Below are 16056 nucleotides of genomic sequence, written 5' to 3'. Positions count from 1 at the left end.
TGTGAGAGTGAAGGCTCTAGGCTGCTTTCACTTCTCAGCAAGATCCTCTTATGCTAAAAGCAAATAAGCAAAATCAATCCCAGTCACATGAAAAGCCTTTCTACCTAGATTTCATGGTTTGATAAAGATGGTGAAAGATTCTGGCAGTTTTAACAAGGCATCATTTTGAGAAGAACCTAGAGAAAATATTATCTAAGTAAAAATGTTCTTGCCTTAAGCGCCAAAATTAATGCAAAAAATTGTGATGTATATGCATCATATATATAAATATATATACTATATATATTTTATCTAAATATACAGCTGTTGGGTTAATATGTATTAAGATATATGTATCATATGTACATAGATATGGATTTACTATGATTGCAAAGTTTTTACATTTTACGTGAAATTATACAATATTAACTGTGAATATTGTAACCTCTAAAACAAAAGCTTTAAACTAAAGCAGAGAGATATTGCTATAAAAACAATCGATAAACAAAAAGCCAGTAGATAAAAGTAAAAAAGAAATCAAATAATTCAAAGATCCAAAGAAGGGCAGGAAGAGAAAACCAGAGGCACAAAATCAGAGGCAAACAGAAATTCAATATTAAATACAACCATATCATTCATGACATTAAATGTTAATGGATTAAACTTTCCAATTAGAAATCAGATTGTTAGAATCCACTAAAAAGGCAGAACCCAACTACTTGCCATCTTACAAGAGACACATTTTAAATGTTAAGGCACAGGTAGGTTGGCATGAAAAATAGTATATTATGGAAACAGTAAATATGTGAATGCGGAGCTAAGCTGCATTGATATCAGGTAGAGTACAGTTCCCCAAAAGACGGGCATTCCACAATGGCATAATGATAAAAGAGTAAATTCACCATAAAGAAAAAATAATAGTACATGTGTATAACCTAATAGCTAAGCTTCCAAAACATGAAGAAAATATTTTAAAAATTGAAAAGATAAACAGTTCCAAATCATAATTGAATGTCTTGACATTCCTCCCTCAGCAGTTGACAGAACAGATAAACAAGTAATATAAGTAAAAATAGAAGATCTAAATAATCCTATCAACCACTTTGTCCTAATTGTTGTTTATAGAGCACTTCACCCAGTAACTGCAAAATACATATTCTTTTCAAGGTATGTTTAACAAATTAGAACATAGGTTTGGCCATAAAACAAATTGCAATACATGTTTTTAAAAATGATATCATACAAAGCTTGAGAAAGGGTATGTAAAAACTACCAAATATTGGAAATTAAATAACCCACTCTTAAATAATCCATGAATCAAAGAAGAAATCTTAAAAGAAATTAGACAATATTTTGAAAGGAATGATAATAAAAATAAAAGACGTCAAGGTGTTTGAATTGCATCTAAATTAAAGGAAATGTCATGGTTTTAAATATTTTAAATACTATGACAAAAAGATCAAATGTTTGCATAAAAAAGTAAACACTAAATAAGTGGAATAAATTAAATAATAAAGATAATAGATGGATTCAGTGAAATAAACAGATAATAGCAATAATAAACAAATTCAAAGGGTGGTTATTTGAAAAGATCAACAAATTGATAAACCTCTTTAGATTTGTCAAGAAAAAAAAGAGGGAGAACTCAGATTACCAGTATTAGAAATTATAAAAAGGTTATCATTAAAGGTACCACAGATATTAAAAGAATAATCAGAGAATATTATGAAATAATTTATACCAAAAATTTGACAACATACATGAAATATACATTTTCCTTGTAAATTACAATTTAAAACTGACATAAAATGAAATAGAAAATCTGAATAACCCTCTCAATAAAATTGAATTTGTAATCATAAAACCTCCTCCACACACATACACACAAAAAGTCCCTCAAGGCACAGGTAGTTTCATTCCTGAATTCTATTCAACAATCTAAAAATAACATTCTTCAGAAAATATAGGAAGAGAGAACACTTCCCAATTCATTTTTGAGAACACTTCCCAATTCACCTCTTAATATTAAATATGTGACAAAGACATCACACACACAAAACTAAAAATGCAGAATAATATCTATCGTTAACATGGTGTCAGAATCCTTAAGAAAATCTTCGTGAACTGTATACAGCAAAGAGAGTTTTATCACAGGGATGCAAGTATGGTTTAACATTCAAATATCAATCAGTATAAATTACCATATGGACATTTCAATGGATACAGATGAAATGCTTTCAGTAAACTTCTCAGGAAGCTATCTTAATCTCATAAAGTACACAAATGACAAGTCTATTGGCAATATAATATTAATCATTCAATATTTATCACTTTTCCCTTAAGATCAGGGATACTGTAATATTGCCAACTCTTCTATTTCTACTCAGATTGTACTGGAGTTCCTAGCCATTACAATAAAGCATAGAAATAAAAGGAATAATGACTAGAAAGAAAGATATACAACTGCCAATACTTGCTGATGAAAATCTCTAAGTAATCTATGAAACAATAGATAAATCCGTAGATTAAGACCTCACAATAGAAAAATGAAATAATAAAAAACAATTCTGCTTACAAGAGCACTGAAAGCATTAAATATGTAGAAATACATCTAAGCAAAGACATCTGAGAGCTGTACACTGTAAACTACAAAACATTGTTGATAGAAATTAAAGATCTAAATTAATATAGAGATGCAACACGAAGACTCAATATTGTTGATATCAGTTCTTTTAAATTCATGTATAAATTCAGTAAAATCACAACCAAACTTCTAGCAGGCTCTTTAAAAAATAAAAATTAACAAGTGAGTTCTAAATTTTATAGAGAAATGCTAAGGATCTAGAATTTTTTTTAATTCTGCAAAAGAAGAGCAAAATTATATAAGTTACCCACATTGGCTTTTAGACTTACTTTAAAGCTGCAGTAATCAAGACAATGTGGTCATAGCTTGGGGATTGAAAAGGAGGTGAACAGAATAAAATAGAGAACTCAGAAATAGTCATTTGCTTTTGGTCAAAGGTGCAAAAGCTATCCAATCCAAAGAAAGGCAATTCAACAAAAGGCTGGCTATGTATATGCAAAACCAAGAACCTTGACCCACCTTCAAATTACACACACACACACACACACACACACACACACACACACACACACACACACACAGGCACACACACACACACAAACACAAACACAAATTCAAGATGATAATAGACCAAAACTAAAAGCTAAAACCCTGAAAACGTTAGAAAATTTAGTAAATTGAAATTTCTTCAAAATTATAAATTTTACTTTTTAAAAGAATATTAAGAAAATGAATATAAAAAGTAACAGAATGGAGAAAACAGTTAACAAGAAATATATCTGACAAAGGGCTAATCTCCAAATTGTATGAAGATCTTCAACTCAGTAAAGGACAATTAATCCAATTAAAAATGGGTAAATATTTAAACAGACACTTTACAGAAGATATACAAATGGAAAATAATCACATAAAAAAGTTTTCAACAGGGAACTGAAAACTTATCCAAAATGAAATATCACCACAAACCCACCAGTATAACTAAAATTAAAAAGGGGCGAGAACACAAAATGACAAAGAGGATTTGGAGCAACTAGAATTCTCATACATTGTTCACAGTATTTTGGAAAATGATCTGACAATTTTTTATAAAACTAAACATATACATACCCTGTGATCCAGAAACTTCACTCCTTGGTGTTCACCAAGGAGAAATGAAAACATATATTTATAAAAGGACTATACAAGAATGCTCATTCAAGCTTTACTCATGATAGCCAAGTGTGGAAACAGCCAAGGTCTCCATCAATAGAATGGATAAAAAAATGCTAATGTGTATATATATATATGTGTGTGTGTGTGTGTGTGTGTGTATACATATATATATATGTATATACACACACACACACACACATATATATATATACATATACATACACATCATGGAGTAGTACTCAGAAAGGAAAAGAACCACACTTCTGATACATGAACTACATGAATGAATCTCTGTCTATGGAATGCTAAAATAAAGAAGCCTTACACAAAGGGTACATGCAGTGTAAATCTATTTATAAAAACTTCCAGAATGGACAGAATAATCTATGATGAGTAAAATCTCTGTGAACAGGTTTTGAGAGAAGTTGACTAGGAAGGAGGAGGAGGAAATTTTCTGAGTGACAGTTCTTTTATAATTCACTTGTATAGAAATTTGGGTAACACAGGTATGTGCATTCATCAAAATTCAATGCATGTACACTTGAGGTTGTGCATTTCATTGCATGAAGATTTTACATCGAAAGAAAAACTGTCAGCACATATTAAACTCTAATGATATGCTTGCTGAAGTACTTAGGGGGAAGTATACTAATGTCTGCAATATAATTTGGTATGCATAAAAATAAGATGGAAGATGGATGGATGATAGAGGAATGGATAGACAAAGAAATATGATATAAAATAAATATAGTGAAATGTTAATGAGCATATTTGTATTTGTATGTCTTGATGGGATTATGGGTATATGTTTATTCATTTATTCAACAGTGGTGCACAAGATACAGGTCACTGCCCTCAAGGAAGCCACAGCTTGGCAAAGAAAAAATCAAGCAAATGTAATTGGGTATTATAAGCATCATAATACGAGAAATTCAGTGAGTGTGTGAGAGATATTGAAAAGAGGGGTCAGGGGCAAGGAACAGCACGTGCAAAGGCCCTGAGGTAGGAAGAAGCTTGACACATTTGAAGGACAGAGAGAGGTTTAATATTGCCAGAAAATCAAGTGTAAGTTGAATAGAAATGAGAAACGAAAAGTTAGGAAAGAGTCAAATCATGTACAGCCCACTAAGTCACTTAAGAGGATTTGGACTTTAGCCTAAGAGCAAAGAGAAGCAAAAGGTTTAGGCAGAAGAATGCAGAAGTTGGTCTGGTATTTTAGATGGCTTGCTTACTGTGGATAATGGATCAGCAGAAATCACGACTGTAGGCAGAAAAAGAATTTACAGGTTATTGATGGTGTACAGGTGATTTGAGCAGGGGAGTGGCTGCAGGGATAGTGACGAGTAGATGATTCCAAAGACTATTTACATACTAGAATCTTCAAGGCTTAGTGATTGCTTGATAGAGGAGGCAAAAGAAAAGAGTCAAGGGTTGCCCCAGGTTTCTGGTTTGTTTAACTTTTTCACCACTGAAAGGTGGATCTTTTGAAGGAGGGGCAGCTTTGAGGGAGGAAGAGGGGAGGTTTGTGTTTGTTGAATGTGAGGAACGCATTAGTTAGGACTTTTTTGATTACAAGTTTAATATAAAATTAGAACTTTATTGTAAAGATGCAGAATTCATAGATGGCCAGACAAGAAACTAGGTGCTCAATCAAATAAGAAGGGTTGAATCCCATCTTACGACATAACTATATGTATAGGGGTGTGTGTGTGTGTGTGTGTGTGTGTGTGTGTGTGTGTGTGTAACAAGATGTTATAATGGGACTTTTGAAATTTCAGTGCTTGAATATGGATTTTATATTAGCTAATATAATGAAACTGTTAATATTGTTAAATGTGATAATATTGCTTTTCATCTTGTCATTCTGCTGTCAGTAAACAACATTTTCACTTTTTTTATTTTAGAATTATATTTATTTTTGTTTAATTTTGAATTCATTTTAATTTTAGAAGCATTTGAGATTTAGAGAAACATTGGATAGACAATATAGAAAATTCCCATGGACCCCACAACTCAGGTTTTCCTGTTGTTAACACCTTATATTACTCTGGTATATTTGTCACAACTAATGAACCAAGATTGATATTATCAATTAAAGGCTACATTTATCCAGATTTCCATAGTTTTTGTCTAATGTCCTTTTACTGTTTTAGGATTCCATCCAGGACACATTATATTTAGTTGTCATTTCTCCTTAGGCTCCTCTAGATTGTGATAGCTTTTCAGACTTCCGTTATTTTTGATGACCTTGACAGTTTTGAAGCATACTGGTCAGGTTTTTTGTAGGCTTTCCCTCAATTTCGGTTTTTCTGATGTTTTTCTCATGTTTAGACTGGAGTTATGGAGACTTGATAGAAAACAAAATCAAGTGCCACTTTTCATCACATCATATAAAGAGTACATGCTGTCAACATGACTTATTACCGATGTTACCATGGACTGCTTTGCTGAGGTAGCATTTGTCAGCTTTCTCCACTGTAAAGTTATACTTTTTCCTCCTTCCATATTATTCTGTCCACTCTTTGAAAGGAAATCACTATGCACAGCCCATGCTCAAAGGGTAGGGCTCCTCCTGGCGGGGACGGGGGGCACGTTTCTACATCAATTTTTTGATTCTTCCTTATGGGAGATTTGTCTATTCTCCCTCATTAATTTACTTGTTCAGTCTTTTATTTATATCAATATGGGCTCATGGGTATTAACTGATACTTTGTGTTACGGTCCAAAACCATGTTATTGCCTTTGTTGCTCAAATTGTCCTTTTGGCCACTGAGAGATCTTTCAGCTGGCCCCCTGTGTTCTCTTGACATATTCCCATCAATGTGGGTTTGGGTTTGTTTTTTCGTTTGTTTGAGAGCTTCCTTACTTTCTAGAACTACAAGATGCTCCCAACTCATTTTGTAGATTTCGTGCCCTGTCCAGGCTCATCTTGTAGATTCATATTGGAAATTTTCATATTAGTCTGGATTAAGTCTTAAGACAATAGTCTCTTAAGACAAGAGACTAGTTCTCTCTTGTTTCTATAAATGTACTGCCCATTCCTCTAAGGTCTACCCACCATTAATATATTGGATTCCGTTTCTTCTTGTCCCCTAGCCCCAATATCATCATTCTGGCAAGTTCTTTCTCAAGACTGAATACTCTCAATTAGTATATATACAAATATGCTGCCATTTTTATATCTTTTCAAAAAGCATTTCTTCTTTTACATCACCCTACCTTCCACCCAGCTACTACTGCTTTCCTGACTTCTTTTAATAGCACAGCTTCTTGAAAGATGAATGTACAGTTCCTCTCTCCCCATTTGCTCTTGAAATTACTCCAAACATACTTTTCATCCTTTACTCAATGAAACACTTCTTGTCAATGTTACTGCTGATCTGCACCTTTGCCAGATCCAGTGGTCAATTTTCAATCTTCACTAACTTGACCTTTTACAACCTTTGACACTGTTGATGACTTTCACCTTTTGAAGAGTTTAGCTCATTTGTGGATCTCCTCCGTGCTTATTCACTGCTTCTTCTTAGTCTCATTTGTTGCATCATCCTTCCCTCCTCAGTATCTAAATACCTCAGATATCCAGGGCTCGATTCTTGGAATGTTATATACAGTCACTAACAAGGTGGTTCTCAACCAAACTAATGGCTTTTTCTTACTCTGGTACCACAAATCTAGCAGTGCCTTGCATATACACACTGTATTCAATATAAATTTGTTGAATGAAATAAACCTAATTTGCAACATGATTATTATCTGGCTACATCCACGTGTGTTTCTAAAAATTTTGAACGTAATTGAAACAACTTTAATCCAAATGAGCATCTCTACCAGTAGAGTTTCTGATAATCTTTCAGGTCATTACAAGAGATAGTTGAAGACTGATGGGCGTACTCAGCATATCTGACCCATCACCAAACAAATACTCATCCACATATCAAATGGAACTTAGCAGCTTCATTCACAGTGACAGTTAAAGAGAGCATTTTAAATTGGGTGATAGGTTGGAACTATATTGAGCTTGCCTTTATTACAGTCTAAATTGTGGAAACTAGAATAAACAATGTTTAAAATACCAATTGTGAAATCCCAATTATTTATGGTGTCATGTTAAAGGATAAGGCTTAAAGGCATTTGTCTGATGCCTTTAGTTATGGCTGAGCTAACTTTCTAGCATGTCTATAAGATTAGAGATGTGACATTATCCATGGCTAATCCAGGTGAAACAGCCAACAACTTTCAAAGAAGAAAAATTTTTGGAACTTACTTCATGACCCATAATCAATAAGTGAAAAGCAGACATTAAGATAAAATTTCTGCATGGCTCTGTGTTCTTATTATACACTAGTGCTTTTTTTGAGGGGAAAAGAAACTTTATTTTTTCTCATAAAGCTCTATCAAGTGACTAGTGTGGAATAGTGCAATATTATAATATAACTGGTTTATAATTTATTCTCACTCTCAGGTCACAGCTTTCTGTGTTTAAATTAACATCATCACTAAAGTATATAAAGCTTTAGAAACAAACAGTGATCCCTGAAGCAGATTTCTGTCAAAGTGGCTCTGGGAAGTCTGCTTATCAGACAAAAGCAGATTTTAAAAATTAGACAAATATGAGAACGTTCTGTCCGCTCATATCTTAGCTGCAAATTAGTGAAGCAACCTCTCATAGGAGGTTCTCCAATCGAATGCCATCTTGGTTTCAGGGAGGGGTTTGGAGGTTGTACATTCTTGTGTCCAATCCTTATCATTACTAGGATCACCCTTTAACAAGCAGTGAAGCAGTATGTGTCTTGGGGGCTTCCCAGCTTTGTGAAGCGCATGTCCACTTTCTCCCTTTGACCTCCCTCACAATCCAGGTACCCCTTCAGACTTGCCGTCCTGAGCATCCTTCTCTCTTTCTTTCCCTCAGTCCACCTCCCCCTCTCCTAGCCAGCAACTTAGAGAGCAATCCCTCACCCCTTCTTTTTTTTTCCTTTTTTTTTTTTTGCGGTATGTGGGCCTCTCACTGTTGTGGCCTCTCCCGTTGCGGAGCACAGGCTCCGGACGCGCAGGGTTAGCAGCCATGGCTCACAGGCCCAGGCGCTCCGCGGCACGTGGGATCTTCCCGGACCGGGGCACGAACCCGTGTCCCCTGCAACGGCAGGTGGACTCTCAACCACTGCGCCACCAGGGAAACCCCCCTTCTTAAGGACTTAACAGAGTGAATTCACAATAGTGGAGGCCCAGGAAGCATGACAGATGATAAAGAATATGTTCTAAGTCAGAAACGGCGGCGCACTCTGCAGACTCAAAATGCTTATTCTTGTATGTCCTTTGCCAAGAGAAACATGAAGAAAAGGGGCAGTAGATTCAAGTGAATGAAGAGAATGAAGTGAATAAAAAAAAAAATCTTATTCAAATTACAATAGAAATGGAAAAACTTCACACAGAAATACTGGAATAAAGGTTAGCGTTTTCTGTCTGACTTTAAAAGAAATATCATTATAAAGTACTCCAAAACCACGTTAATTAAGGGGAACTTGCAATTCTTTTTGTAGAAGCTAGTTTCAGCCCATTAATTGTGTTTTAAGTGCATTGAAAAGAACACTAGATTCAAAATCAGGAACTCTGTGTTCACCTGTGACTAATTCTGCTACCTCTGCCAAATCACTTATTTTCTGGGCCCCAGTGCCTTATTTATAAATTGGGAATATCAGATTATTTGATCTTTAAGATTTTTTTTTAACATCAGGATGCTATGTTTCCATGCTTTTACTGAATTTTTTTCTCCTTTCCCAAGACCTCTTCACTGTAAGTAGAAATTTTGACTTGATAGAATAATGACAAGTTCGGAGTTTTTTTTTTCATCATTACCCTACTTTCCACAAATTAATATGCATAGTAAATGTCATGTTATAAATGCAACAAGAGCCATAAAAAAATTGACTCACTCTGCTACCCAAAAGGACAAGGTTATTCCTGGGGAATGGCAGACCCAGACTAAAAATAGTGCATAGAAATTTCACCTCTTAATTCTGAAAGTCACATTACTTAACTAGTGACATTGAACAAATTACTTAATATTCCTAGAGTTTTGGTTTCCTCGTGGCAAATTAAAGATAATAGTGCTTCCTACACAAGATCACTGTGTAGATTAATAAGATAATTAATGAATAGTGCATAATACATATACGACTCTCAATTTTGTTGAAGGGTTGACATTATTTCTCACCTTCAATTTAACTGTTTCATAAGAGCTTTAGGGAATACACTAACTTCGGTAAGGTCAAAATGTTTAAACAACATAGATTTAAAGCCAAGTGGTGACAGGGTATGAAATGAAATGCAATTAGATTTTCTCCAGTTGCATAAGTGATAGCATTCATGATCCTATCCATAAGTCCAATTCCTACAGAACTATGTCACACCTTCACTTCACTCCTCAACAAGCTGTAATTTTCATTTTTAAACAATTTATAGTAACTCTCTTGATCTCTCATGCCCTTCCAGAAACCTTGCTATTTTCCTTTTATAGCAAAAACTTCTCAAGGAGCTATCTATAATCACTGTTCTCAGTTCTTCATTCTCTCTTTAAGCCACTCCAGTCAGGTACAAGAGACAATCTCTTTTGTACCCACTACTGTACTGAAATTACTCATCAAGGTCACCAATGATCTCCATATTTTAAATTTGTGGATAATTTTCAGTCCCAATTTCATTTCTTGGTCATATTCAATTTGTCATTTGACCCTCTCTTTTTTTTTGATACACTATCCTTACTGGAAAGGAAGTCCTGCTTTTTCTCTCTCGTTAGATGCTTTTTTTTTTACTTTGATTCACTCATTTCTCCACATATCCCAGACCTTTAAACATTGGAGGGTCTCAGGTCTCACTCTTTGAACTTATTCTCTTTTCTGTCTATACTTATTCCCTTGGAGATCTCAACAAATCACACGTCTTAAAAACTATTGCGCTGCTGTTGATTGCCAAATTCATAGGTCCCAGAATTATTTCCTTGACTCCAGTTGTCTGTTTGGCATCTCCATTTTGATGTCTAGTGAGCATAACAAATCCAGTATACACAGAAACAAAACTCCTGATTTTCATCCCCAAAACTGCACCTCCGCACATCCCGCTCATCTCAGGAAATGACAATGCTGTCAATCAAAATAGCTACTCAAGCCAAAGACCTTGATGTTGGCCTGGGCACCTCTCTTTCTCTCACATTCCATACACCATCTCTCAGGAAGCTCCAAAAGCTCTTCTTTCAGAATATACTCTGCGTCTAATCTTTTCTCATCTCCTCCACTGCTACCACTCTGAGCAAATCCACAGTCTGTTTGTTACTACAGTAACCTCCTGACCAGTGGTTTCACCATGTCTATCCTTGCCTCTCCCTCGTAGTCTCTTTTCCAAAAGTAGTTAGTGATCATCTTAAAATGGAAGCAATGCCACGTCAATTCCTGTGTTTGGTATCCTCCAGTGGCTTGCCACCTAATGGTGAGTGGCAGCTAAATTCCTTGTGGAGGTTTACAAGTCCCTACATGGTCTGGAGCCCTGTGACTCTTGGACCTCATCACTGGCTCTTCTCAGCTCTCTTCAGCTACTCTGTCCTTCTCCCTGTACCCAGGATGGACACGCTAGCCCATTGTCGCTTCAAGGCAACATCCCTATGGCTCCCTCCCTCACCTCTTTTAGCTCTTTCCTCAGTACCTTTTCACCAAGACGTTCTCTGTTCACTCTATTTTAGATTGCACCTGTCTTTGAACAAATATCTAAGCACTCCGTACCCCCCTTCCCACTTGGTGAATGAAGGCTTCTTAGGACCTGGTCAGTGAAGACTTTTATTCATGTATTTATTTTTCATCCTCTGCCTGTTCTAAAATGTAATGTAGAGATTTTTTCCTGTTTGGTACTATACCCCCAATGCTTAGGCTTGTTCCTTGCATTTAACAGACCCTCAATAAACTTTTTTGTGTAAATTAACCATTTATTTCAGGATATTGTCCATATAACTTATATTTTCTTTTCAAGAAACTGAGTATTACCAATGAATGACTGAGATTCTGGCCTCTTATGCCTTTCTGAAGAGGATTTCTTAATAGCATGGATGGTCATATGTAAGGAGACATAAGTTATCCTATCTAGCCACTGTTTGCACAATATTTTAAGATTATCAACAAAACGGTGTAAGGACTTTACTTTTAGCCAAGTGACCGTTTGGTTGGTTGGCCCGTTCAGTTCTTGGTGCCCCTGCTCCTTTTATCAGCATGCCTGTGGGAGTTCTACACAGTTGGCCCTCCTTTCATCTGCCTACAATTTCAGCTGAAACATCTTTATTCAAGGTTGATTAAACAGAACTCAGAGTATACTTGTCAGTCTTTTGTGGCTTCATCATATGCTTCATTCTATGCCACCCTTTGCCTCCAATTTGACAAATATAATAAATCACTGTCTGGGGTGAGGGGCCATCATCCCCTGTCTACCCTCCCTGAACCCAACACATCTAGTACCACATTCTTCATGATACTTCTATTACCCCTATTCCCAGCATAGCACGCGCTGCTCCTTCCTTCCCCTGACTCCTGATACCCTGCCTAGCTCTGCTCTACAGTCTGCATGTTGGTATGTGAGTACCTTTGAGTGAGTCTTTCTTCTCTGCTTGTTATGGTAGACTAGATATAGTGGAATCCACAGTATTGAGTAAGTTTGTTTATTTCTTAATAAAGTGATATATCTGAAGTTACCCTCTGCCTATCACTGCTCTCAAATATTCGCAGTCATAGAAATTATTAGTATAATTTTCACTTTATCTTCTGAAATATGTGCAAGCCCTTTGAAGACAGAGACCACGGCGAGCATTCACATGTCACCTGCAGAGTCTAACAGTACCAGACCTTGCATGTTGTTGGTACTCAATAAATAGTAATGTAAGAACTTGATTATAATTTATCATAACATTATTGCTACACTCATTTTATAGAACAGATGATAAATATTATGGATTCACTGGGACTGAACAAAAATTTCACAATAATTCTCATTTTCCTGAAAATGGGAGCTTCTTTGGGTCTCTGTGTAGCTAACCTAAGCCTGCTTAAAAGCCCCCTAATCACTGTGACTAAGGGCTATTCATGGACCATCAAGTAGTAGGAGTCAGGGTCATAGTAATATTTCGAATAACTTGGATATCGATCGTGCCTTTCTTCTGAAAATGGGAAAGAATGTGATACCATCTCTACAGTCTGCCCATTCAAACTCTGTAGACTGCTTTCACCCACAGTTATACCTTCCGGCACAGCTTGATCTCGATGTTACTGTACCAGCAGCACTTCATTAATCGTGGAGCAGAGGCTGGGAATGGCCCTCAAACCTGTGCCAGAAGCTCCGCATGGGGCCAAAGTTGTCACCTCACAAAGAGAACATTAAGGGAGGGAGGGGTATTGGCACCTGGATATTCCTTAACTCAGAATGCACAGTCTTGATTCAGCCTTGAAATTAAAAGCTTGGTGAAATAAAACTTATACCCTGAGCATTCACTCTGTCAGTCACTTGCTCGTTCAGTGTTAACAGTATGTGGTAGTTAAATTAAATAATAATTTAGTACAGATGAAAAAACTGAGTCTCAAAAAGGAAATTCACCCATTCAAGGGTAATCAGCAAATGGTGGAGCTTTGTGTATGCCCAAGTCCCTTAGACAATGTGTGAGGTTCCCATTATCCTGCTCTCTCACTTCTGAGCATAACAGAGAAATCCTACAGTAGTGATAATCTCAAAAAAAAAAATACTTTTAATCCTTCAAAGTAACCAGCCCCTGCATAAGGTTTGAAATTCCCTTCCAGTTTCAAACTCTAGCCACGTGCCATGCAAATATGGAGTATTTTGAGCCTTTGCTTTCCACGGTGCTTTGTTGGTGATGGTCCTGCTGCCTGCTAGTGGCCATGGTTAGAAGCAGAAATAGAAAGAGAAAGTTGAGATTGAGAGTTTTAATTTTTTTCATTGGTTTCTTCTTTTAAGAATCATACTTATTTTTCCCTAATTCTTAAGGAGACGTCACCCAAGAAAATTATTTACTCTCATTCTCTTCCTATGAAGTGAGGAAGTATGCTTTTGTTTTGTTTTTGTGTTATGTTTTCCTCTTTTGTTTGTTGTTACGACTTGAGCCCCTCTAATCTTTGCTTCTGCCATTCCTTTGTTGAACTTTCTCAGTTGCTTCAACTGAGTAATACATTCTTGTAGAAACTGTAATAGTCTTTTAAGCAGGACAAAAAAAAAATTAGTTGGATATTAATGGAATGATGAGATTTGCTCAAAGGTATGAACTCTCTAGGAGAGTATTGCTATGAAGTTAAATGAAATTGTTTAAAAACAATGTAGATGAAGTCAACTCATATCTAAAATTCTGACAGATCCTTTGATTGGGTGATCAATGGAGATGTTAACAATGGAACATGTTAAATGGGATTGGGGAGGTGGATTGTGCCATGAAAGAAGGCTTTCCAGGTAGGTTGAAGATGGAATATGAAGAAGTCAGTTTGCCAGAGTAACAGAATGATACTTTATCCTGAAGACAATAGCTGTTAGAATTTTAAACACAGAAAAAATGTTGTCAGACCTGTTTCTCATATGATAAGGACATCTGGCATGATGGATTGGAGTGGAGAAAGGAGAAAATGGTGTTGATTGTACCAGATCTTCTGACCAGGAAGGAGAATTTTATCAGTTTTATCTTAATTTAGTTTTCACTCACATTGGTAAATTTCAATCCTATCCCTCAGATGGAGGGATTTTATTCCTGGGAGTTTTCCTTGCTAGAGACAGGATATTCCAGCTGTATTTAGTGTGGAATATTAAATGTAATGATTTGTAACCCACTATTTGGAAGGTTGCTCTGTGATATTCCACAAAATTAAGAAATAAAATTGCATCCATTGTATTTTATGAGCCAGGGGTTGTGATATGATGGTCTGTGGGCCACCAGTTTTATAAATAAAATTTTATTGGAACTTAGCCACACCCCTTTGTTTATGTATTGTCTATGGCTACTGCAGAGAAGTAGTTGTTACATCAGAGACCACATGACCCACAAAGCCTAAAATACTCACTATCTAGTCCCTTACAGAAAATATATACCAACTCGTGTCTTAGGCAATGTTGTTTTTGTCAGTGTATTTTTCCTTTGTTTGTTTTTAAAGTTTTGAACCATTGAGGAGATAAATATTCAATAGTATTGAGGTTGCTGCATTACCTTTTACCGATCAGAGCTCTTAAGAGGAACTGAAGTGGAAATCTGGAGAAAAGAGTTGAATAGAAGTCCTCTCAAATAGCCTAAGTTACAGAGTACTGCACATATACACACAGACATGTACACACACACATAGTAAAAAACAGAAAAGCAAGAAGAAACAAAAATGGAACAATTTGTTTTGCTCACTGTGTTACATAACGCTTTATCTTTTTTGTTGAAAGAAAGCCCAACTTGTCTTTTAGAGTATTTAATCTCATAATGAAGTTTCTAGGCATTCTTTTCCTGGACACTGAGGCACCACTCTTTGTTGAAAGTGTGTAAATGATCTTGTCAGTATAAGTGATGCAAACGAATGCAGTTCTCAAAAGATGCACAAGAAGTTTTCCAACTGTGTCTTGAGTTACCCTCCTGTTGGTGAAGAAGGCAGAGCTATGGAAAGTCAGAGATATTTAGATGGTCCATCAGAGATTGAACAAAGAGAAAAATGATTTCTATTTTAGAAATTTACTAAAATTATTTTCCATGGGTTTAGTGATTACTGTGTCTCACACACACAGCTAGCAATTTATATATCTCTGTTAAACTGCCAAAAGTTTGCAGCATGTAACCATACTTCATCCAGTGCCTCTACATCCTGTGTCCTCATGTATTAATGGGGGGTAATTTCATAGGTGAGTAAACCTATCTCACTTTCCAATTTCATACAGGTGGTAAGTGGCAGAGTAAGGATTCCAACCAAGTCTGTATTCTACAAAGCCAGTGCTTTTCAGGATATCACACTGACTCTAATAAAGGTCAATACCTTTTTTAAAAATCCCAAGCATCTACCTCCTGTCAACATTTATGATTTACAAAACAGAAACAGACTCACAGGCTTCAAAAACAAACTTATGGTTACCAAAGGGGAAAGGTGGGGGGAGGGATAATTAGGAGTTTGGGAGTAACATATACACACTACTTTATATAAAATAGATAATCAACAAGGACCTACTGTATAGTACAGGGAACTGTACTCAATATTCTGTAATAATCTATGTGGGAAAAAAATCTGAAAAAGAATGGATATATGTATATGTATAGCTGAATCACTTTGCTGTACACGTGAAACTAACAC

General features: G+C 35.9%; 1 protein-coding gene across 1 annotated transcript in view; it reads right to left on the bottom strand.

Annotated features, from left to right (window-relative positions):
* Window positions 1-16056, bottom strand: part of ADAM7 (ADAM metallopeptidase domain 7) — a gene marked incomplete at both ends in the record, with an annotated part of 61985 nt that overhangs the window by 35027 nt on the left and 10902 nt on the right.

This window comes from Grampus griseus, assembly GCF_964374135.1.
Source record: "Grampus griseus genome assembly, chromosome: 6".
Lineage (NCBI taxonomy): Eukaryota > Metazoa > Chordata > Mammalia > Artiodactyla > Delphinidae > Grampus > Grampus griseus.
The sequence above is the reverse complement of the archived record's forward strand: the minus strand, read 5'-3'. Positions and strand labels throughout refer to the sequence as shown.